Source organism: Nicotiana tabacum, chromosome 12 (genome assembly GCF_000715075.1).
Source record: "Nicotiana tabacum cultivar K326 chromosome 12, ASM71507v2, whole genome shotgun sequence".
In the NCBI taxonomy this organism is placed as follows: domain Eukaryota; kingdom Viridiplantae; phylum Streptophyta; class Magnoliopsida; order Solanales; family Solanaceae; genus Nicotiana; species Nicotiana tabacum.
In genome coordinates, this window is record NC_134091.1 from 7,036,949 (window position 1) to 7,061,388 (window position 24,440).

Below are 24,440 nucleotides of genomic sequence, written 5' to 3' on the forward strand. Positions count from 1 at the left end.
TACCACCCATTTTTACTACTTTGTTGAAAGATTTACCAACTGACGTCACCAGGTGACCAAAGTAAGTTGGCTCCAAAGTTTGTAAGAAATAGTCCACCATTTCACCTTCCCTCATTGGTGGATCGACTCTTACTGCTTGTTCTCTCCAACGAAATCTGAATTCCCTGAAGCTCTCTCCGAGCTTCTTCTCAAGTTTCAACAGTGTGAGACGGTCAGGGACGATCTCAAGGTTATACTGTAAGTGACTTGCAAATGCTTGTGCTAGATCGTCCCAGGTATACCACCTGCTAGGATCATGCCTCATGTACCATTCTAGTGCGGACCCGCTTAAACTTTGACCAAAATAAGCTATCAACAGCTCATCCTTTCCACCTGCCCCTCTCATCTTACTACAGAAATCTCGTATATGTGCCATGGGATCACCATGTCCCTCGTATAGATCAAACTTTGGCATCTTAAAACCTGCCGACAATTGAACATCAGGGAAGGGACACAAATATTTATATGCCACACTAACTTGGCTGCCCAATCCATGCATATTCCTGAAGAATTGCTCCAGGATTTTCACTTTATGAAGCACTTCATCCTACTCCGGATTCTTAGCCGGCCTCTCAGTTTCTGCTGGGAGCTGAAGGTGAGGGGTGTAAGTGTACGGCTCGGGTGCTTTGAAGGTGAGTTCAGGAGGATAGTATTGGTTGTCGTGAACCTGAAACACTGGTTCATCGGATGATTTTTGCATTGTGGTGGGTGGAGGTGCCACGAAAACAGGAACAATTGGTGGAGGAGGGTTTTGTTTGGGTGGTGGAGCTTGGGGATTATAGGAAGTTTCCCCCTGATAGTATTGGGAAATGGGGAAGCTTGTTGATGGACCAGTGGGAGGATGTTCAGAGGTCTGAGCCGGTGAGAGGGTAGGAGTAGGGGGAGGTATTGGTGATGTTTGTCCCCTAGCCCAGGCTAGGTGCATCCCAGCTATCTCTTGTCTCAACCTGTCTACTTCCTCCTTCATCATTTGCATCTCCGTCCTTTCCTCCTCAACACTTTTGTCCGAACCAGACATACTTTTCGGAATGGGCCCTTTAGATCTTGTGTGGTAATGGTAATCTTCCAGAACGTTCTAACGAACTAACTGTTTCGAAATCTTTCTCTGGATAAACAACAAACTTGTTAGCGTTAGAGTTTAACACATAATGCAATTTCACATTGGGGAATGCAATGTTCCTAGGCAGTTTAACCATTTCTAACATGTCTTTGCTTCAACTGCATGCGTCATTCCGGTTTACTCTCTTTTTATGTCCTTCTTTTCCTTTCTTTTATTCACTTTGCCTTTTATTTTTTCTTTTTAGTGGTGGTCGAATCTTATGTGGATTGCCTACGTATCATGTCCCCGCATGAATCAGACCGTGAGTAGTTCTGACACAAGTGCGGAAAATAAAGACACCATTTTTGGATTTTTCAACCTTTACTAGCAAAACGTTTTATTACAAGACAAAACATCTTTGAAATGAAATTGAAAGACTTGATAGAGACTACAAACTTTTATGCCAAAAAGGGAAATACAAACTCCGACGGACAACAGACTCTGAAGACAAAGAAAATACAGACTCAAACTATGAATGTTTCAGAGTTTTGAATTTTGGCGCCCGCGGGGCATCGTTCGGCCTCACCGCGGGTTTTGGTGCAAGGCCCCTTTGCATATCTTTCAAATCTTCCATGATCTGGTGGACATAAATCATTATTGAAGCAAAGAAGGTGGTACAGGACATATCCTCACAAGGTAGGCACTTTATGGTGATGTAGTGCCCGATATCGTCGATTCTTCCCTTGATTCTGTCCCTTTCCATAAGCAATCGCTCTATTTGTTGATTCCACGTCCCCAGCATTTGCTCGTTGTAAAGGAGTTGATCCTGTAACTCATTCATCTATTTCTTCATTTGGGCCAATAGATCATAGTAGCGCTTCCTATCTGCTCTGGCATCTCGGGCTTGTCTGAAGATCCGCTCTTCGAGAGTGGATATTGTTTCTCTCAATAGAGCGATGCTCCTTTCGTAGTCCCTCTTCATTTGTTGCATAGACTGTGCTCGCTCTTCTGCCTTCTTTATCCATTTCACCTGGATTCTCGCTAGACCAGCTTTAGATTTTTCCAGGTCTTCTTGATACTCGAGGACTTTCTTCTTCAGACCGTTTATGAGTTTTTCATCAGCCCGACTTCTCTTCGGGTTTCTGGCAGCTATTTTCATTTCTCGGATTTGAGCTTTGAGGACCTCACTTTCCCGAGCTAATTTGTTCTTCTCTCCTTCATCGGCAACAACTTGCACCTTATTCTCAAATTTCAGATCCTTAATCTGTTGTTTCAGCTTGCCTATTTCATCCCGGTATTCGCGCTCTTTGGCCAACCAGTCCCACAGTTCTTGTGACGCCTCAACGAACACTTGAATGTGAGGTTTTTTGGTTGGCCGTTCTGGCTCATCTCTTACAACATCTCTCTTCATGTACCAGGCGATATAAGCCGGTGAGATTTCACCTCTGGATAGTTCGCGCACTCGAGTGTTTACCGTTAAATACTGGCATTCATTCCATATAGAACGAACGACTTCTTCATGAAATTGGCCGTTGGTACCAACCTCGATTGCATAAACACTGAGATCTTCATTTGGGTGTACCACCTGACACCTCCCTAACTGCCTCATCACCCGATAAGGCGCATAAGGCTGAATGCCTCAGAGTCCCATTAAGAGGAAGTAAGGACCCGTGGCGGGCATGTACACAACTTCTTCAATAGGAAGCCAACCCAATGTCCACCCTATTTGTGCTGCAGTGATGGCGCGAAGGCAAGATACCCAGTCTTCAGACCCTTCTGGGAATTTGAGCCCTGAAACCCTCGTGTTATATCCTTCAATGCAACCTTCGTTTGTAGATCTATAGCTCATATACTGAGGATGATGGCACAAGTGCTCGATCATCCACATCTGCAATAACAAATTGCATCCTTCGAAAAAATTTGCCCCGGCTTTACAGGCTGTGAGAGCTCGGTATATCTCGGACACTATCATAGGGGCAAGCGTGCTTTTGTTGTTGGTAATTAGGAACTTGACGACTCCAGCCACCTTCAAATCAATATTTCTGTCTTTCCGAGGAAGCACCACAATGCCCAAGAATGCTACCATGAAGGCGAACCGCCTATGTTCATCCCATTTTGTCCGATTCCCTCTACTGCAGACCCCACTTTCCAGATCGTCGAACACTCCTATATGCCCATACCTTTGGTATATGAATTGCAGAGTAGAAAAACCTCTATCCAACTCAGAGTACGGGACTCCCTTGCTTATCTTCAGTAAATCCATGAACTTGTGCGAATTGACGACTCTTGGAGCAATAAGATATTTGTGCCTTAGCCCCTCAGTAATGTCCATATAAACTACTACCTCTTCTAAGGTTGGGGTGAGTTCAAAATCCGAGAAGTGGAACACGTTGTGGGCCGGATCCCAAAATGTAACCAAAGCCTTTATGATGTCACATCTGGGTCTGACGTTCAACAAACTGCTGAGACCTCCCAGATGTAGTTTGATCTTATCTCGCTCTGACTTTTCCAAATCCTCCCACCACAAGCGCAACTCCAAAGGGATCTTGCTCCTAACTGTTATCGGCAAACTTGGACCCGGGCTCATTCTGTACGTCTGTTTGGGGTGATTAACACTTATTGGACTCAAAGAAAGAATAAACTAAAATTGACACACATTAAAAAAAACTCCGTTCTTGTCAATACGACCTTTCAGCACTTCGAAGAAGATTTAAAGACTGTGTTTTACCAACCGGACAAAACCTTGAAAATGACCAAAAGTGGCTATTTTTGCAAAAACAGCCTTTCGGCGTCTTTTTAGGGACATTCGGTTATTTTTACAAGAATGGAATCACCCGACTTATTTATGACGAAAGATTAAAATTTTTGACATTTTTTGGCTATTTTTTTTGCAAAAGGGGAGGTTGGACCTGATGAGGGCTGCCTACATATCTCACATCCTGTGAGAATCAAACCGGCGTAGTTCGGGCAACGACAATAAACTAATTCTGACAACAAGGCTTGTTTAAATAAATTACAATAAAAAAACATTTTTTTTCACGAAATTTTGGCAAAGTTCTCCGGTAACTCAGAATTATCTTTCTACACTGCTATTTTTTTCTTTTCTTTTTGTTTCAATATTGTCAGAAGCCGGTCGGCATGCAAGTATGTGGCAAATAAATGCATAAAACAAACAGGATGCCGCAAGATGGTCTTTTTCATTTCAGGTTGCTTGTCCTAGACGGACCCAACCCCTGTGTTGAATCCCCTAAGTCAAGTGCACATGATGCAAATAAGCGTTCATACTAGGGATCCAGCATGAGGTTTTGTTATACTAGGTTTGTCCTAGATGTTTGTTCTAGACCTGGCTTACCCGAGCGGACAACTCGAGCCGAGGATGGGAACTGCGTACCGGTAACCAAAAGATCATCCGGTTTTGCAACTCCTCCGAATCCTCGTTCTATTTTGGGATATGACACTAACAGAAAGAAGTCACAACCAATGTGCACTCCTCAAGAGAGAGAAGAGAGGGATTTCGTAGCAGTTTATATATACAGTTCAGATAATATCAAAGCGGTAAGAGCAACATTTTGCACATTTAGGCTAAAACACGTAATAAAATCAGATAATAAATAAAACCAAATAATAACAATTCATCTAAGCTCGAATTTTGAACCCTGAACCAGAGATTCTGGGTTACCTCCCCAGCAGAGTCGCCAGAGCTGTCACACCTCCTTTTTCAGCTACACCCCGCAAAGGGACGTAAATGGAGTTTTTCCAATTAAAGGACAATCGAAACGGGATTTTATTTAAAGATTCAGAGTCGCCACTTGGGAGATTTGTGGTGTCCCAAGTCACCGGTTGAATCCCGAATCGAGGAAAAGAATGACTCTGTTTAACAGTCTACGCACCAGAAATCCAGATAAGGAATTCTATTAACCTGGGAGAAGGTGTTAGGCATTCTCGAGTTCCGTGGTTCTAGTACGATTGCTCAACTATCATATTCGGCTTGATTATCTGATTTTATACAATTATAAACCTATGTGCAAATTTTAACTGTTTACAGCTTTTGTTATTATTTATTCAAAGAATTGTAACATCGTGAGAATGCATCTCGAATTGCGCCACATAAATGTACCCACAATTTTCGATACGTTCCAACTTCGTTGAGATTTGGATTTGGGTCACATAAATGTGCACTCGAGTTTTAGGAAGATAAAATTAAATACGCGCCTAAAGATACTAACGCGTTGTTATTTTGAGAAAAGCCGTAAAGTTCGCTATGCGGCCTGTCTCGAAATCTAAGCATTTGAAATAACTATCCGTTGAGGGCCCCGCAGTTTATGTATTCTTGTTTGTCGAGGCCCGTCTCATTCATTATTTTGAAAGGACAATCCTAAAGTGACTACATTTTTTCTATTCTTATTTACCTTTTAAAAGAATTTGAAATCCTACTCAATCAACTTAATTCACAAAGTCCGGTACAATAAGATTTGTTATTCCTGGGGTTCATGGGCGCATGAGTTCAAATCATTCAACGGTTTTGGGCCTTTCTACAGTCCGTGTAAGGAATCAGTACAAACGCCAGCTTGGGCCCAAATGTGAGCCCAATTAAACAACGGCTGAGGGGCAAGGCCCCAAGTCAAAACATCAGTTACATGAATAAAACACAAATATTACTCCTACTCATTCCACTGTTCGTTATTTACATATAGGAAGTGGCTTATATCATGCATCAAGTCCAATTGGGTTTAACATTACCTTTATTAACGTCAATCCGGGCAACCAGTACCCTTAATTTGAATTACATGTTCCTGCTTCAAAACTAGTGAGCCATTACCAATTGTTTTGAGAAATCTGTGATTACTTAACATCAGAACAACACAATCAGAAATGCTAAAATCATAATTGATGCCTACGACTGGTGCTATCTAACAATGCTAGACACATTTACAATCTTCTCTTCTTTTCAATTGCTGCAGTGATATCTGAATTATCAAATGGTGTGCAAGCTAAATACTCAGAACTAATAGAACTTAATCTAACAACTATAGCTTCCGATTGGTTTTAACAGTCCATTAAGCTTGTTCCTAACTTCACAGATGCCCACATGTAGTAGTATGAACCATGTATTTTTTATAACAATAGGAGAAACTCATACAACTTAATTTCAGTCCAACTATTCTAGACTAACAGGGATCTATGTCTTCAATAGAATTTAACCACACAACTCAAAAAAAAGAAGTTAAATCAGAAACAAGCTTCGCTTCTTCATATAGCATTATTTCTGCACATTTTTCGGCCTACAATCATTTGAAGTATGCAATAGTGTACCTGGTATTGACAATACAAGAAGAGGAAGAAGTGGGTCAGCAGCAGCAGTAGTAACAAACAGAAATTGCAACAGCAGTGCAGCAACAAATAACCAGCAGCTATAAACCTCCCCAAGTATAGAGCATAAGTATAAAGAAGAAATGTTCTAGCTATTTCAGATCCTAAGTGAGGCAATGAAAACAATAGCTATTCTTTTCAACTCCCAAGCTCTCCAAAATTCAAATTAATCCTTCAGTCCTAATTCTGCCCTCTTATACAGACCTGCCCCCTCTTTCCAACTTACTGCCCGACCCCTTTCCCCACTAAAATCTGAATTTTTCCACTTAAAACCCACTAAGGAAAGCTTTTTCCTTATTTTCAGCCCCCCATTCCCTCTTGTTCCCTATTACCACATTAATTTAAAGACACTAATATCCCACTAACAAAACACTAACATTAAAATATTATCCTAACTGTTCCATTCCAAAATCACCCCTAAAAACCCCTTAATATTACTGCCCCAATACAATCCGTTCATCTGCATTAAAACTTTTAACTCTAAAATCTTGTTCAAACTAACAATTATCTAAAACTAATTATGATTAACAGCTATAACCAACTTACTGACAACTAAATGACTAAGGTTGAATTCCAATTGAAACAAAATGAACTGAATTTAAATCACAACACAGAACTCAACAGAATCATTAAAACTGAAATTGAAACTGGATCAAAATGAATCATAAATGCAGGGATTCTAAGTCAAACCTATACAAGAATACAAGACCAATGTCAGCATATTGACAATGCCCTGAAGCTAAGTGTCTACAGATCAGCATACATAACACGACATTAAACCATTTGATGGATTTACTGGTCTACAAACAAGAACGAACTAATCAACGAAACTATTTATAACCTATGTTATTAATTGACAGAACATAAACTGATGGAGAAGAGGGAAAATAACGGACAAAAGACGAATTACAATGAACCTAATTTAGGTAAACAAAGAATTGATTGAACTACTCAAACAACATTGGAATATTTAATCTAACCAGAATCAGAAAAAGAAATAGAATATATATACTGGATTAACTTAAACTGAAAACCCTAAAGAAGCGACTAATCACACAGACAAACCAACACATAGAAAAAAGAAAAAGAAGAAGTTAAGTAGAACTCAATGTTCTTTTCTCGGATTTCAACCATATGCCCTTTCGAACTTGAGTTCCAGTTAGTATTATACGTCTATTTCATCAGAAATAGACTTATAATACTAACCAGAAACCGTTCGACCCTGACAGCTTCGAAACAATCTCGAACTATCGAGCCCTAGATCTACCATTCGATTAGTTTTTACTCGGATTCGAACCAATCTGGTTAGGGATTAGTGACAAGGAGGTGAAGGGGATTATTGGGTGTGATTTTGGGGTTAAGTGGACAAGCTAGGGTTTGGGATGGGGTCTTCGATCGAAGATTCGAGAAGTTGGAGTATGATTCGAGGTTAATGGAGTATGGAATCGTGTTGAGGGTAGTTAGGAGGTTCAGGGGTGTTATTTTCATGGCCATTGGAGCCGGCACCGCCGGGCTTACGATGAAGGGATGGGGTGGCAGCTATTAGTGTTCCTCGTCTCCGAAAGAGACGAGGTTTGGGAGAGAATGAGAGGGGGGCTTGGTTTGGGGGCGGGGTTCGTTTGGAGGCCTTATATACGTACATGGGGATTGGATCCAAGCCGTTCGATCTGATGAGATCAACGGCCTGGATTGCTCATTTAAGTGGAACGGCGTCGCTTCGTTTACCCTTGAGACCGGATCGGTCTTGGATGGGAACGGGTCGGGTGACGGAGGAGTTGATCTGGACCGTTGATCAAATGAGATCAACGACCCCGATTGAGAGTGACAAAAACGATGTCGTTCGGATTAGTCGCAGGTGGACTGGATGGGGCGGGTATGGGCTGGTTTTTGGCCTGGTTTGGCTGTAAGGATTTGGGCTTGGCCAAATTGGCCCAACTGAATTTAACTCTTCTTCTTATTATTTTTTTTCTCAATTTTTTCTTTTCAACAATAAAACTAAAAATCCTAATTGAATTGTAAAATTGGCAATTAACTAAAAATATTGACACTTAATAATAACTATCACACGAAATTAAACATCAATAACGATAAAAATCATACAATTCGGACATTAAATGCAAAAGATGCAAAGTACATATTTTTTTTTGTGATTTTCCCATTTTGTAAAACAAATTTGTTAATTCCTAAACTGTAAAATTAAATCCTAAGCACATGCAACACATATTTTTTATATTTTTCTTAATTAAAGAAGAAATAAACTTGCACAGACAAAAATACAAAATAAATCACCAACAACACCAAACCATTTTATTTTGAATTTTTGGGAGTAGTTCTCATAGGGCAAAAATCACGTGCTCACAAGTACGATAAATTGGTATCGTTGTTACGTAAAAAAATGAGTGATAGGAGGCGTTCGGTTAACCTTAAAGTAACATGTAGATTTCCGTATTCAGTGACTCCGCAGGGGTTTGCTTATTATTCTGAGTTTAACATCGAAGATGATGAAACTCTTAGAGATTTTTTGCGGATTTCGGATGAATACAGGAAATTTATTGTAATAAAATTATTGGAAATGTACGTCAAGGTGGAAGACGTTCCCAATAATGAGGGCGTGCGTAGTAGGGATAACCCTCAGTCGTCGGGTGGTTATTCTGGAGCAGTTTTTGCCGGACAAATTGCTGATGAAAGAGCTTGCCTTGATTTAAACTTGTCACCACCGGCGAATGAGCAGCCACAAAATAATTTTTCGACTTTATATAATCAACAAGACGACTGGTAAACTTCAATTTTACTACGCTTTAGCGATGTTTATTTTATGTTTTAATTGGATTTGTATTAACACTCATATTATTCATAGGGGGTACCGTCCGAATATGAATTTTACAAGTTATGACCCCACCCCTAGTTGGAATATGCATAGTTCTGGAGTATTGGACCACGGTGGTCCATCCGGGGAGTCATCACCAACAAGAAAATATCCATCATGAAACGTCAAGACTTGTAAGTAAAGTGATATAGCTATATCTAAAGTATTTATCTAGTTGGGTAACTTATCATTTTGTTCTTTTTGTGCAGTGAAAATGAGCTTCTTGAAGCTCCTGACCTCACACAGTTGCCCATAAACGACGTATTTACTCGTGATTTGGCAGATGCGCAGAGTCAGGAAGATATGACAACAATGCGGATGAGTCTGGGGATGACACACCCTTCCATGATGAGGGTGATGATGAGGAGGAAGTGAATGTTGAACCTGAGTTGACGAGGGAGCATGTTCCTCCACCTCTCGCTAGACGAAGAGTGTACGAGTCCCACGTGCCATTTCATGAGCGGAATATTCCCTACCTTGATAATTTGACAAGCATGCCGAACGTGGATGCCCTCACAAGGGATGATGATGAATATCGGTCAGCGATGTGGGATGAGTCTAGACCAGCTATTCTAACAAAGGGCATGTATTTTCCCGATAAAGCTCGCCTAATTAGGGCTGTAAAAATCTACAGTATAAGAGAGTGCTGTGAGATGACGGTAAGTGAGTCAACTACAGAAAATACAAGGCTGTATGTCGTAGAGACTATATGGGTTGTCACTGGATGTTGCGTGCCACCAAGAAGAAATCAGGTTTGTGGAAAGTGGGTAAATTTATTAGCGAGCACAGATGTGAAATGGACACACACAATGAGAATCACTTCAACTTGGATGTGGACTTGATTTCTCTTATCTTGATTCCATATTTAGAAGTGTCCATTAGGTTCAAGATTAAAGAGTGTATTACTGCCATCCACCAGGAGTATGGTTGTACTATAACCAAAAGAAAGGCATATCTTGGTCGCAAACGTGCCTTTGAACTTATTTATAGCGACTCGGATAAGTCTTTTTCAAATCTTCCCAGGTACATGGCCGCACTGCAACACTTTAACCCCAGAACTGTTGTTGAATGGACGCATGAGCGGAGTTCGGACAGACCCGAATATATTTTCAACTATGTGTTTTGGTCATTTAAACCAGCAATTGATGGTTTTGTGCATTGTCGTCCTGTTATTTCCATAGACAGTACTCATGTCTATGGAAAGTATGATATTAAGATTTTGATTGCAATTACAGTAGATGCCAACGGGCAAATATTTCCACTAGCTTTTGCCATATGTGACAACGAAAGCGAAGAGACGTGGACACTTTTTTTGAACCACTTAAAGTAGCACGTTGTCAAACAGCGTTCAGGTATTTGTCTAATATCTGATCGGCATGGTGGTATTTTAAGTTCTGTACGTCACTTGCCTGAATGGCAGGAACCATATGTATACCACCGTTACTGTGTGTGTCACCTGAAGGCCAATTTCCAGAAGAAATATCCTGACAAGGTTTTGCATGACTTAATGTGGATGACTGAAACTCAGCACCAACAGTGCAAATTCATGAGGCACATGGAAGCGATCTGGCAGTTAGAACCACGAGCCTATACTTGGTTGATGGGGCATGAGCTTCACATGTAGACATTGCATGCTGATGGCGGCAGACGATGGGGAGCCCTCACTACACACGTGTCGGAGTCATTCAACAGCTTGTTGAAGTCTGCCCGTGGACTGCCTGTCACTGCTATGGTCCGCATGACATTCAAACAGAGTGCGGAAAGGTTTGTTGAAAGGCGTGCAGCTGCATCAACATTGATGGACATGGGTGTTCAATTTATGCCAATACCCATGAGAAGATTTGAAAGGTCCAGGAGGCGAGCATAGTGGCATTCATTTCTTCAGTACGATCATTAACGGGGTATTTTTGAAGTTAAGACCGTTACCCGCGGACACCATGGGAATAATCTACAGACGGTGAATGAAAATAGAAGGTTATGTTCATGTGGGAAATGGACCATCTACCACATGTCGTGCGCACATGCGTTTAAGTGCTTTCAACAAGTTGGATATGGGGCAACAAACTATATTGATAAGTAAGACAGTGTTGCTGCATACGTACACATGTATAGTAAGAAGTTGCAGCCATTAGGTGCTGAGCATTATTGGCCGCCGGAAACTTTTAAGATGGTATGTAACAAGGACTATTTGAGCAAGTTGCAAGTGCAAAAGAGAACGCGTATACGAAACCAAATAGATGTTGGTGACACCGTTTATGCGCGTAAATGTGGCATATGCTCGCAAACAGGACACGACCGTCGTAAATGTCCTTTAGGTGGTGTGCATGGCAGTGGTAATCCGCTCCTGGTGCAATTTCGTCGAATGTACCCAACTATCAAGGATACCCCTAGTCTTTTGTTTTGGTATTGTTTTTTGTTATACGTGTTTGTACTTGTGTATGTTGCAATATATATCAAATAAAATTATGTTCCACAATCTGGAATGATTGAAGAAAAAGCTGTTTAATTGTAGGAAAATGTAATATGTAAAGCGTGGTTTGATAGTTTCATATAACAACACAAGCACGTAAACTTAACTTCCACTTCAATTAAAATAAAATTTAGTACACATACATGCCAATACATGCCATACATGCCACTTCAATACATGCCATACATGCCACTTCAATTAAAATAAAACATTGCTACAGTACAAACACAAACATAACAGGCCAACATAATAAAAATACATGAAATATGAAAAATACATTAAACACATACATGCCAATGTTTAGTCCCGGTTGCCATTTATTCTCCGCTCCAACCACTTAAATCGTTTTTCTATTTGTTCTTTTTCTTCTTCTACCTCTTTCAGTTTCGCCTTCACCTCCGCAAGTTCCCGTTTATATTTTTTTTATGTTTCTTTTGTGCTTCAAAATTCCATTGTGCTTTCCATTTTTCTTCTCTCACCCCCTTCAGTTTCGCCCTCATTTCTACAATAATTCTATCGCTTTCTCTTTGTGTTTCCCGTTGGCATAAACACATATTATGAAGAAACTGCAGTTGTTCTCTGTAGCATTCCTGATAACATGGTTCATCAACCCATTCCTCAAAATCACAAATAGGTTCGCCGGGAAGCTTGTATAACTGGTTCATACAGCACCAGTAGCGGCGTCCAACTTCACCACCGTCCCAACAATTTTGCATCGAGCATTCTTTTCCATAGTTGCACTTTGGTGGACGAAGAGGTTGAGCCATTTAATGAAATATTTGCTTTTACTAATTTTTGAGCACATAAAATAACTACAATGAGATCGTTATTTATAGGCGAGACAAAATACATAAAGCGTGGTATAGTATTGTGTTTTATGGAGTTGTCTTGTCGTTCTGAAAAAGGTGAAAACTATCTGGAAAAAGCTGCTTTATTGCAGAAAAATTTAATATATAAAGCGAGGTATAGTACTGCATTTTATGGAGTTGTCTTGTCGTTCTGAAAAAGATAAAAACCATGTGAAAAAGGCTGCTATATTGCAGAAAAATTTAATATATAAAGCGTGGTATAGTAGTGCGTTTCATGGTTTTAGTTATCCTTTGTGCAATGATGGTTTTAGTTCTACTGTTTGTTTTTGTGTTACGTTTGCAATGTTTGTGTTTCTTGTGTATTGTTTAAATAAAATAGCTGTTTAAACGCAATAAAATAAAAATGTAGTTAAAAGATAATTCTTACCATTATTTACATAATGCACTATTTACACAAAGTAAAAACATAAGTAAATAAGTGAGTCCTACAGCCTGTGTGCTTCAGTGCTGCTGCCGGTCTAAGTCGCATCCCCTGCCGTCCGGGTACACTATCTGGATCATCATTATCAAGCCACCTCTTTATGTGAGGATGTGCAGCAGCATCGATACCACAACTGGCAGGATCGGAAGAATATGCTGTCGGGCCGTCAGCAACCTACAAAACAAGTAGTAATTTTAGCATGTGAAAAAGTATATTTGTACTGTACGTGTTGAGTCAAAAAACATTTTCTCACCGTGGTATCGTCGGCCGCCTGAGTATATGCATCCGTGTTCATCAAAGGATGTAGTAGCCTCAAAGATGGGCTGGGACAAAACCTACATAAGAAAGTTAAAAATTAATTAATGTCAGCTCATTAAGGAAAAGAAAACAAATTGAAATTTTAAAGTAATACAAACATACCTGCGCCAGTGGTAGATCCGCATCAACCGTCGTGGATGAGGCATAACTCAATCTACGCCCGCCATCCACGTCCCGAATGGGCCGATCCTCAGCTGCGGTAGATGGGCATGCAAATTACTGGTCTACATCTCCGTTGAATGTACCCGTGATCGACAATGCTCTTGACTGGGTGACCTGCGATGCAAGCAGAGATAACTGAAGGCTGTACGAAGGCATGTTGCTGGAAGGCTCATCTACCCGAGGTATATAACCCGGCTGATCATCTCCAAGCGCCTCAACTCCAAAGTCCTCATCATGTCCCTCAACAGGTGGGTCGACAGGTGCCTCAACGCCCCCTTGCTGGGGACCACCTCCTCGCCGTCCCCCGCGACCCCGTGGGGAACCCTTGCCTCGTGGGACACCCCTACCCCAATGGTAGTCCTCTGGCGACGCATACTGAGCCTCGTGGTCCAACCTCGCGGCATCTCTCGCCTGAAACAGGGTTCGACGAGCCAACTGTGCCACCCACCGGCCATAGTCAACGATTGCAGGGATGTCAGTATGCTGCTGCATCTCCTGTCCCAACTGGTAGAGGTGATGATTCCCAATAGCCTGTGAAACATTTAAAATATTAATTAAATAACACTATATCACAATTATACGGTATAAGCCAAAAAACATACCAGTGACTCATGCCTCCCGGCGTATGGTCTGTAGCGCTCGCCAAGTACATGAATGGGGTTCCCGATAATCAGTCGGGTGTGACGGCGGTACCATGATGCATACAGATAAATAGTGGCCTCCTAGGTAAATGTAGGTGCTGGCGGAATACGGTCAGCTCGATCCTCCCAAATATGGACCTGCTGCTCCAGCCATCCCATATATATATCGTCCAGCCTGGCACGGTCATCCCGCTGATAGTGTGTAGCCACCCATCCAGGCTCCCCCGGTATAGGCTGTGAACGGTGAAACTGGCGAAGCACATGCTCTGTGGCATGATACTCAACCATATCAAAGAAGATCATTGGGACGGAGGAGCTCCAAAGCAGTCGATCGACTGAGCAATAAACGGGCAGCTGAGCTAGCAACTCGTCGTTGTATGGCGTCCAGATGAACTACCAAATAATAACATAAAAGTGAGTCTGCGCAACACAACTCAATTTAAAACAAGTAAGTGTAGGTACATATTTACCTGTCCGTCTACCAGCATATCTAGCACATCCCTGATAAGGGGGAGATTATGATGAGCATCGGTTCCTCGGTAGTTCCCAAGCCGGAGAATCCACCTAGAAGCTAGAGGGAGAAATGGATAAGCCTCACCAGGCGCAAGTGGTGGTAGAGGTGGCTGCAACGGCATGATCCGCTGCCAAGCCTAAACCTAAGATAAAAGGTTGATGTAAAATTTATGAGTCATTTCGACCATATAGAATTCAGAGTAATGAATAGAGTATTCAAAAATGTTGTCACCTGTATGAGGGGCAGAACACCACATATGTCCACCGCTGGGCCCATGCTCTACCGGAACATGCTCCTATACAGGTATACGAGAACAACAGCACCCTAGCTGTACTAGGATAAATCATCCAGCTGCTGAAGATGATGGAGAAAGCGCATACTCACGAGACTCCCCAAAGTGTTCGGGAACAAGACACACCCGAAAAACAGGAGCAGCGCCAACTGCGTGTACCTCTCAATATGGAGATCCTCCGTCTCACCGGTAATTTCTGGGTGCAAAATAGCCATATGATCTCTGATGGCTGACAAAGCAACCCGACTGCCCCCAGTGTCACCCTGAGGTCTATAACCAGTAAAATGCCCCATCATATAAAACAACTGTGCATGCGTCATGGATCTAATGTACTGGGGCAGTGCCACGGCCCGTCCATCTACGCGCAGCTCGTACAAAACCTGAACATCCTCCAGCGTGATAGTGGCCTCTCCAGTGAGCAAGTGAAAAGTGTACGTCTCCGGTCGCCACCGTTCTACCAAGGCCGTGATGAGAGACCAATCAAGCTGCATCTGTCCAAGCTCAAAAATCGTATAGAAGCTCGTAGCCTGTAGGCGTGCGACTACGCGGGCATGGAAAGGATGCTCCACGATGAACTCCCACAAATCGTCAGGTCTCCTGGGGCGGAGAGCCTGCATCGATAGTTATCCCTCCCATACAAAGGAGGACCTATGGTCGCCCTGCAACACTAGTAGCTGATCCTCGGCAGGTCCAAGATGCGCAGGCGGAGGAAAGTCCATGTCGTCTACTATAATTTAAACAAAATTAATTGCGTGTGTTAATTTAAGGAATTAAATAATTAATTATGTTTAATATTGGACTGAATAATTATGTATGGGTTCCAGGCTCGATATTTGAGGCCCGGTAGCACCAAGTTATCCTTAATTATTATGCGTGTCAATTTCAACATTTTTAGAATTTTGTTAGCTTAATAAATTAAATAATTAATTATGTTTAAAATTGGACTGAATAATTATGTATGGGTTCCAGGCTTGATTTTTGAGGCCCGGTAGCACCGAGTTATCTTTAATTATTATGCTTATCAATTTCAACATTTTTAGAACTTTGTTAGTTTAAGGAATTAAATTAAAAATTATTGAATTGGACTGAATAATTATGTATGGGTTCCAGACTCGATATTTGAGGCCCGGTAGCACCAAGTTATCCTTAATTACTATGTGTGTCAATTTCAACATTTTTAGAATTTTGTTAACTTAATATATTAAATAATTAATTATGTTTAATATTGGACTAAATAATTATGTATGAGTTTCAGGCTCGATATTTGAAGCCCGGTAGCATAAAGTTATCTTTAATTATTATGCGTGTCAATTTCAACATTTTTAGAATTTTGTTAGTTTAAGGAATTAAATTAAAAATTAATGAATTGGACTGAATAATTATGTATTGGTTCCAGGCTCGATATTTGAGGCCCGGTAGCACCAAGTTATCTTTAATTATTATGCGTGTCAATTTCAATATTTTTAGAATTTTGTTAGCTTAATAAATTAAATAATTAATTATGTTTAATATTGGACTGAATAATTATGCATGGATTCCCGGCTCAATATTTGAGACCCGGTAGCACCAAGTTATCTTTAATTATTATGCGTGTCAATTTCAATATTTTTTTAGAATTTTGTTAGTTTAAAGAATTAATTAAAAATTATTGAATTAGACTGAATAATTATGTATGGGTTCCAGGCTCGATATTTGAGGTCCGGTAGCATCAAGTTATCTCTAATTATTGTGCGTGTCAATTTCAACATTTTTAGAATTTTGTTAGTTTAAGGAATTAAATTAAAAATTATTGAATTGGACTGAATAGTTATGTATGAGTTCCAGGCTCGATATTTGAGGCCCGGTAGCACCAAGTTATCCTTAATTATTATGTGTGTCAATTTCAACATTTTTAGAATTTTGTTAGCTTAATAAATTAAATAATTAATTATGTTTAAAATTGGACTGAATAATTATGTATGGGTTCCAGGCTCGATATTGGAGTTAATTTTACAACATATATTAATTTGTTACTTTTGTAAATTTATTGTTATAAATTAAATAATTAATTTTGTAAAGTGTAATTGGATAGAGTTTGCAGTTACTACATACTTAAACTACATAGACTCTATGCTAAAAAGTTCTACATTTTACTACGCTAAAAGGCTCTATATTTTACTACACTAAAAGACTCTATATTTTACTACACTAAAAGGCTCTATATTTTACTACGCTAAAAGACTATTTATTTTACTACGCTAAAAGGTTACTATTACATATAAAAACAACTAACATAAAATACAAATATGAACAACAAACAAAATAAATAATATTAATTTTTTAACAATACAAATAATTTATCAAATTTTAACAATTTTTTGTACCAAAGCTAATAAATCAATCCGGGTATAAATAAGATACAAATTTAAACACAAACATAACACAAATTAACATGGAAACACATTAAACAATACAAATATGCATGTACTATACGAGTTTCGACATAAACAAAATCGAAATACCTCGATTTAAGTTTTTTGAATTTGATTGAAATCGAATTTTTGCACCCGAAAGAAGGAATTCAAAGCTTGTCTTGTGTGTGGGACCTATACTCCTTGCTCTTTAGGTGACGGGTGGGGCCCAATTTTTTTTTAACTTTGACGGGGGGGGGGGGGGCCAGCAGAATCCGAAATTTTTTAATGGGGTTCGTCGGTTCTGTGGTCCAAGGAAGAAGAAGGGGCTTTATTTTATTAAAGCAATTCGCAGTATTATACTGCGTTTTAGTTAATACTGCGTTTTAGTTAAAACGCAGTATAATACTACGAATTGCTTTAATAAAATATAGCTGAGCCCAGATTTTAAGTAAAACGCAATATAGTACTGCGAATTAGTTAAAAAAATAATTTTTAAATAATACGCAGTACTATACTGTGTTTTACCTAATTATGTAACTTTTTTTTTTAATATTAGAAACGTATTTTTTGTCCAAAAAAGCATCACAACGTTTCGGACTCATCACCGCACTTAGGCTATTTTAATTAAGATTACACGTGTCCGAGGAAAGCGACCAGCTTCCTCATAAGCAGTGTTTGATAGCTCTTAATCAGCCAAACAGACCCTTGTCGGCATCCGTCGGTAGAGTAAAACTTAAGAAAACCATATTCCCTGTTGCAAGGAAAAAATTGGGAACTCATGACCACTATTTTGGTTCTCCTAAGGATATTTTGTAACTCCCATAAAGAAGGATTCTCATGTTGCTATAAATACTTTTTTTTGGGCTCCGCTTGATAGTGACGAAGTCGGGAATTCCTCCGAGGATATTCAAATTTGAAAGAAGTGAATTTTTTTTCCAACATAAACTGTTTAATATATGTTATATATCTCTAATTAAAATTTAATATTTTATCTATATATATATAATTAGAGGCGGAGCAAGAATTTCAAGTTTATGGGTTCCGAATTTTATTCGCGTTATGTTACCAGTTCTAAATTATTTATACATATTCAATGAAGTATGTAAGACAAATACATGATTCGAACCAAAGTTACTGGGTTCGGCCAAATCCGATCATGGTACTCTAGCTTCGCTCCTGTATACAATATAATGTTTCGATGAATTGCGATCAATTTACTACCCTTAAGTAAATGTAGCTTCGCCCTGACGCTTGGTCAAGGCTAGTTGCACCCTACAATCCGAAATAGAAGATGGGTTTTTAGATTAACTCCACCTCGTTGGTTTGCGACCCTTTATCCTGGTTATTGGACTTTGATATAATCCAGGGAAAACGATATCCCAAAAGCTAGTTATTTAGTTGGGAGAGCCCAAAACTATATACCCGTATCATACTTCCGTAATGTAATACCATGTTTTTTATTTAATAGAATTCAATTATGATTATTGTGCAAAAATAAATAGAATGTTTCAATTATGATTATTGTGCAAAAATAAATAGAATGTTTAATGTCAAAAATATTTTTTATGTGCTTACTGCATGATGTTCTATATCCCAAATGGCTAGGAAATATATTAGATGTAGCTACTATTAGGGTTATTGTCCTTAGGAAATTTCTGGTTTAAAGATCAGAGGTGTTGAGCTACTCCATATAACGAAATTAGGTTTTTGTAAGTTTGGTAAAAACTAGCTTAAAGAATTAACAACTTTAGTACACATGACCTGCTTCCGTGGAAAAAATATTAATTAACGCTTTATGTAGACATGCCACCTTCTTCATTTAAAGCCATTTAATTTGCACTCCCCCACTAATTAAATTCAGTGGTATATACTCTTGTTTTCTTCATTTTGCACCTCCGAATTTTTTTTGTACATTTTATTGTTAATTTTTATAGGTAAAATTTTTTTCCTTTGTTAGACTTTACATACATACAAAATGATGTCGTTATTGAGAATGAGGTTATAGTCTATTCGTGAGACTCCACCAAAGGCAGATTCAAAATTTTTGTTTATGAAGTCTTAGATTCCAGAAAAGACAGTTTAATGATTCCTGAAATAAATTATTTATGCGTATTTAGTGAATTTCTTAAAAGAAATACAAAATTTTAATTTAAATTCTGCAAAACTCGTACCTAGAATTTTAGCTCTCCCCATCTTATTACACTTAGATTTAGAGTTCAAATCGAAAATCTTTGTGGTGTTGACCCATCCTTCGTTTTTTTTAATATCTAAAACATGTCACTGCTTTTGTAGAGAAAGTAGGTGGGGTTACAAAAAGAACGAGAAAGACATCTCCATGAAGAACACAAGGCACCAAATTAAAGAAATTTCCAATTTGTCAACTAAAGTGAAGTGGTCCAAGTTTATTTAGTTAATTTCTTTTGGGGCCCCAAATATTGTTAAACTAACATTAGGACGTAAAGAATTTCCATATAAGTATACTTTATGTTTGTTCATTAGATAGTTTCTAGAATTTCCATATTAGAGATAAACTATATGTTAAATTCAAAGGCCCCTCAACTAAAACAACAAGCTAACAACTCTATTTTGAAAGTGTTTTGTGCACATAAATCAACTGACAGTGAACTGATATATTGTTTCAATTGATTGTTCTTTTATTGATGGTAAGGTGCAATAACTTTCAATCACCTAACCCTACTTTTGTTTACATTTGGACAAGCCAAGTTTTATCAAATGTACAGTCTGTGTCACCAACTGTACGACACGATTAACATCTTCACTAAGTTAATTTTTTTAATCTTAATCATAATAATAGGCGTTTTAGACGGAGTTATACATTATATTAATTCGTTTAAGTTCTACGCACCGGTACTTTGTTAATACGACAACAATATACCAGTGTATTCACACATTGTGGAATCTGGGAGGGTAAAGTATACACAAACCTTATCTTTACCTAGAGAAGTTATTCCCGAAAGACCCTCGGCTTAAGAAAAATAATTCACAACAAGTTTGAACAAGAGAACAATAATGCATAGGCTATTGTGGGTATAAGAAGAGGTAGGAGTAGGCCAAAGAAATATTGAGAAGAAGTGATTAGATTGGACAAGGCATGTCTCTAGTTTACCGAGGACATGACCCTAGATAAGAAGATATATGGATATCGAAGATTAAGGTAGAACGTTAGTAGGTTGATCACACCCAACTATGTATCCTAAGAGGTCTAGCGGTCGTTGCAAATATAATCCGGTTTACAAGCCCGGAGTAGAATCTCACCGGGAATTAACCTACTAATTACAACCGCTAGACTCGCACGAATTCAAATAATCAACCTTCAGAAATATTCAATAACGATTTGAATGTTTACTAACTAAGAGCAAAGTAATTAAAATGCAGTAATTTATAACTAATAGAGGAAATGTTGTAGACAAGATTTGGAAAAGTCTAGGGTTATGATTTTCCCTATTGTTGGAATCCTCCCCGCTACGTTTCCTATAAATTCGCCTAAGTATTCTCTACCGATCGTGAGTACTTTGAGTGTCGTAATTCTTTTCCGAGTAACTACCACAATTTACTAGACGTATTCTTCTGAACTACGCTAGCTGGCTCTAATTCACCGCTTACTAGGATCACACCAAGAGTTTGTTATTTCTAATCCCACCTTTAAACCCTTCGTATTAATTCCTCACATACGTTAGGAGAGATGTTGTTCAACAACTACCTAAATTTGTATCCTTTTCCAAGCAATACATACTAAATAGGCACAGTCGCTTGAGAGCTCTTCAATCAACCACAATGTAAACGTAGTTGAACAAGTAGAGAAAAAGCCTAGGCAAATCTATATTAAACGTAGTAGAAAATCATCCTCAAATCGGTTCTATCAAACCCTAGATTAGAAAGTTTAGCTACTCATAAATGTATCAACAATCGTCATGATGTTTAATATATTAAACTACAAAGTATAGAGAAGTAAGAAGAGAAAACTTGTTTGCTTCTTGCCCCAACGTGTTCTCTAGCCGTTTTCTTCTCCAGAATAGCGTCCAACCCTTTTCAAACTCCTTTGGGAAGTATTTATATGTTAGGGTCGAAGTTCCTCAATACAAATCCGGGTTAGATTCTATTGACCTGTGATTTTTAATTAAAGTGCTATAGACCTCGCGAAGCCTGATTTGTAGCATGGTCAAGCTGGATATAGGTCTCGCGAAGCCTGTCTATAGCGCGATCCACCTGGCTATAGACCTCGCGAAGCCTGGTCTATAGCGTGGTCAACCTGGCTATAGACCTCGCGAAGCCTGGTCTGTAGCACGCTTTGGGTACTTTTGATGTATTTGTACTCTTTTCTTGCATTTTTATCCTCTTTTTGTGCAACTCTCGTTCAACAATTTCTTTCAATATTCCTACACATAAAATAACATAATTTAGCTTAATTATCTCACAATTAATCACGAAACCAATAAAATATAGGACGGGTAATGTACTAAAAGTATGTCATTTTGGACTAACATCACCACCCCACACTTAACCGTTGCTCGTCCACGAGTCAACTACCAATTCACATTAACCTAGAGCACTTTATTTTGTTTTAGCACATCCGAAGCAAACCCTACCTATGACTATGGTTGATAGTAACAATTAAACTTTAGCATATGCTTTCAACACATCATTCCCTTCACTTCATGCCATACTTCAAAATTTATTTAACAACAAGACAACATGCTCATAACAATCCTAGCCTACAAACCGACTCAGTATCACAATGCAATCATGGCTTGAACACTCAACATCATAGAGAAATCTAATAACGTTACCTATCCTTTGCAAAATCATGTGCCCTCACAACAAGAATAAGAGAGTAAGTTGAATCCACACATTCGAAGTAAATGCTCAAATATATTTTAAGGACTCACATATATCAAAGAAATCCCTCACTCTGACAACGAAGTCACATGCATGCACAAAGTACCATAGGCTTGCCCATTATGTAAACCTCTACTAATGTAGGCTTGCTCTATCTAAAATCAATTAGGACTTTTTATGGTTGTAATGTGGGCTAAGGGACGGGTAGGATAAATTTAGGAATATTGACTAACCCTCCAAGGCACTTTAACACATCACAAACTTAACTTTAAGCACATTTTTCTTCAACACAACTTCACTTTCACAAACAATATCACTCCCAGAAATGTCTTTTCTTTCTTTAAGCACCACTTTAATTCATACTCACTAGCAAGGACAAGATATTCTTATTTTCTTTTGCTGTATTTTTTTCTTCTTCAACAATATCTTTTCTTCTTCTTTTCTACCATTCCTACTAGTGGTGTATTCTTTATAATATAAGTGCACATTTTTTTTTCTTTCATTGGTTCCACCAAAAGCTATCCAAGTTCCCTTCTTACTTCTTTTAGCGCTCATTTTACAATTGAAGTGTTTTAAGAGGTAAAATGATCAAAACAATGATAATTAAGAACAAAAGGGTATAAGCTTGTAATGTGGTTGGCAAATAAAAGTTTATAGGCTCAAAAGTGTTGACTAGGGATAAATATTATTTGTAATAATCATTAACTCAAAAAGGTAAAAGAAAGCCTAAATTATTTTTCAAACCGAGCAGAACCTAAAATTTCGCTTCAACTCACATGTCGGGCAAGTTCTAGACTCTAATGTAATGACACAGACTATACAATTTCTCACCACACATGGCACATGACTCACTAAGGACGACTTCCTTCTAATTCTCAAACAATTCCAAGTATTCACAGAGCCACAAAATATTAAGCAATAAGCACAAAGTGACACAAGCCAAGGAAACGAGATCTAGGTGTCAATAAATATGATATCTATCCACAAGGCATCATAAGCATTTTCAAACCATAGGGAGGGTACTAAACATGCTAGAGCCTAAATATGCTACTATCTAACTAGTCAAATGCGCCTAGCAAATTTCATTTTTCACATTCTTTTATTCCTTAAATCCTACTCTACTCTAAAATAAAAATAAATAATAAAAAAATTACTACCCGGTTCATCTACATCCCGTGAAAAAGAACCAATTCATAAAGAAAAACCACGAGGGATTATGACTACCTAAAATAATAAAAGACCGTTTTTAATCTTTCTATTTTTTTTAATTTTTTGTATTTTTTGTTAGACTTTATTCCCACAAGAAAACTGTCTAGGAGATCCATCGTCGGGAAAAGTCCAATCATTCTATTTTTAAGAGATTAATTAACTACTAAAGCAATCCTAAAAATTAAAGACTAAAGCTTTATTATACTAATTATTTTTTTTTCTTTCATCCTTTTTAATTATATGCTAAAATATAAAAGACGAAGCTAAAAAGTTAAAATAAGAAGTAATTTATTTATCTAATATCTACAAGTCACAGAGAATATACAGTATCCCACCCCACACTAATCCAAGCAATCTCCACAGTGCAAATATAAATTCATAAAAAAATAAAATAAGTAGGGTGGTAAGAAAAATCTTTGATCAGTCTTTGTCATCGCCTTCATCTTCAAAGGCCCCATCTGCAGCTGTCCACTCCTCATCCTCTGCTCCCTCCTCCTCCTCCTCGGACTACTTTGGCTCGGCCTCGAACTGCTCTGGTGTGTTGACATCCTCATCCTCTAGTGTTGACATCCTCATCCTCTAGGAGTCGGTGGCCATCGCCAAGCCCAACCAGCTGCTGGGAGTGAGCATTGAGCGGGAAACGTTACTCCAAAATGGCTCTCTCCTCCATAGTGGTCGGCCATCCCCCAATCCTAAGCTGCAAGTCCATCATCCCATATAAATTGACCATAAAGCTGTCATCTCGAGCATTGCACTTGGCACCTATTAGTGAAGCCATAACATTCTCCTCCTTAACCCAGATGCTTGTGATGTCTGTTAGTCGTAGGGGCGGAAGAATGACTATATCAAAAGCTTTCTCCTCCTCCACCTCTTCTTCCTCAGGTGCTGAGTCAACATGTTAGCAAAGGAGAATTTATCAATTCTCTTGATTGTTCTCACTTGGATTATCTTGTAGTGTCAAGTGGCCCACATTTACTTTC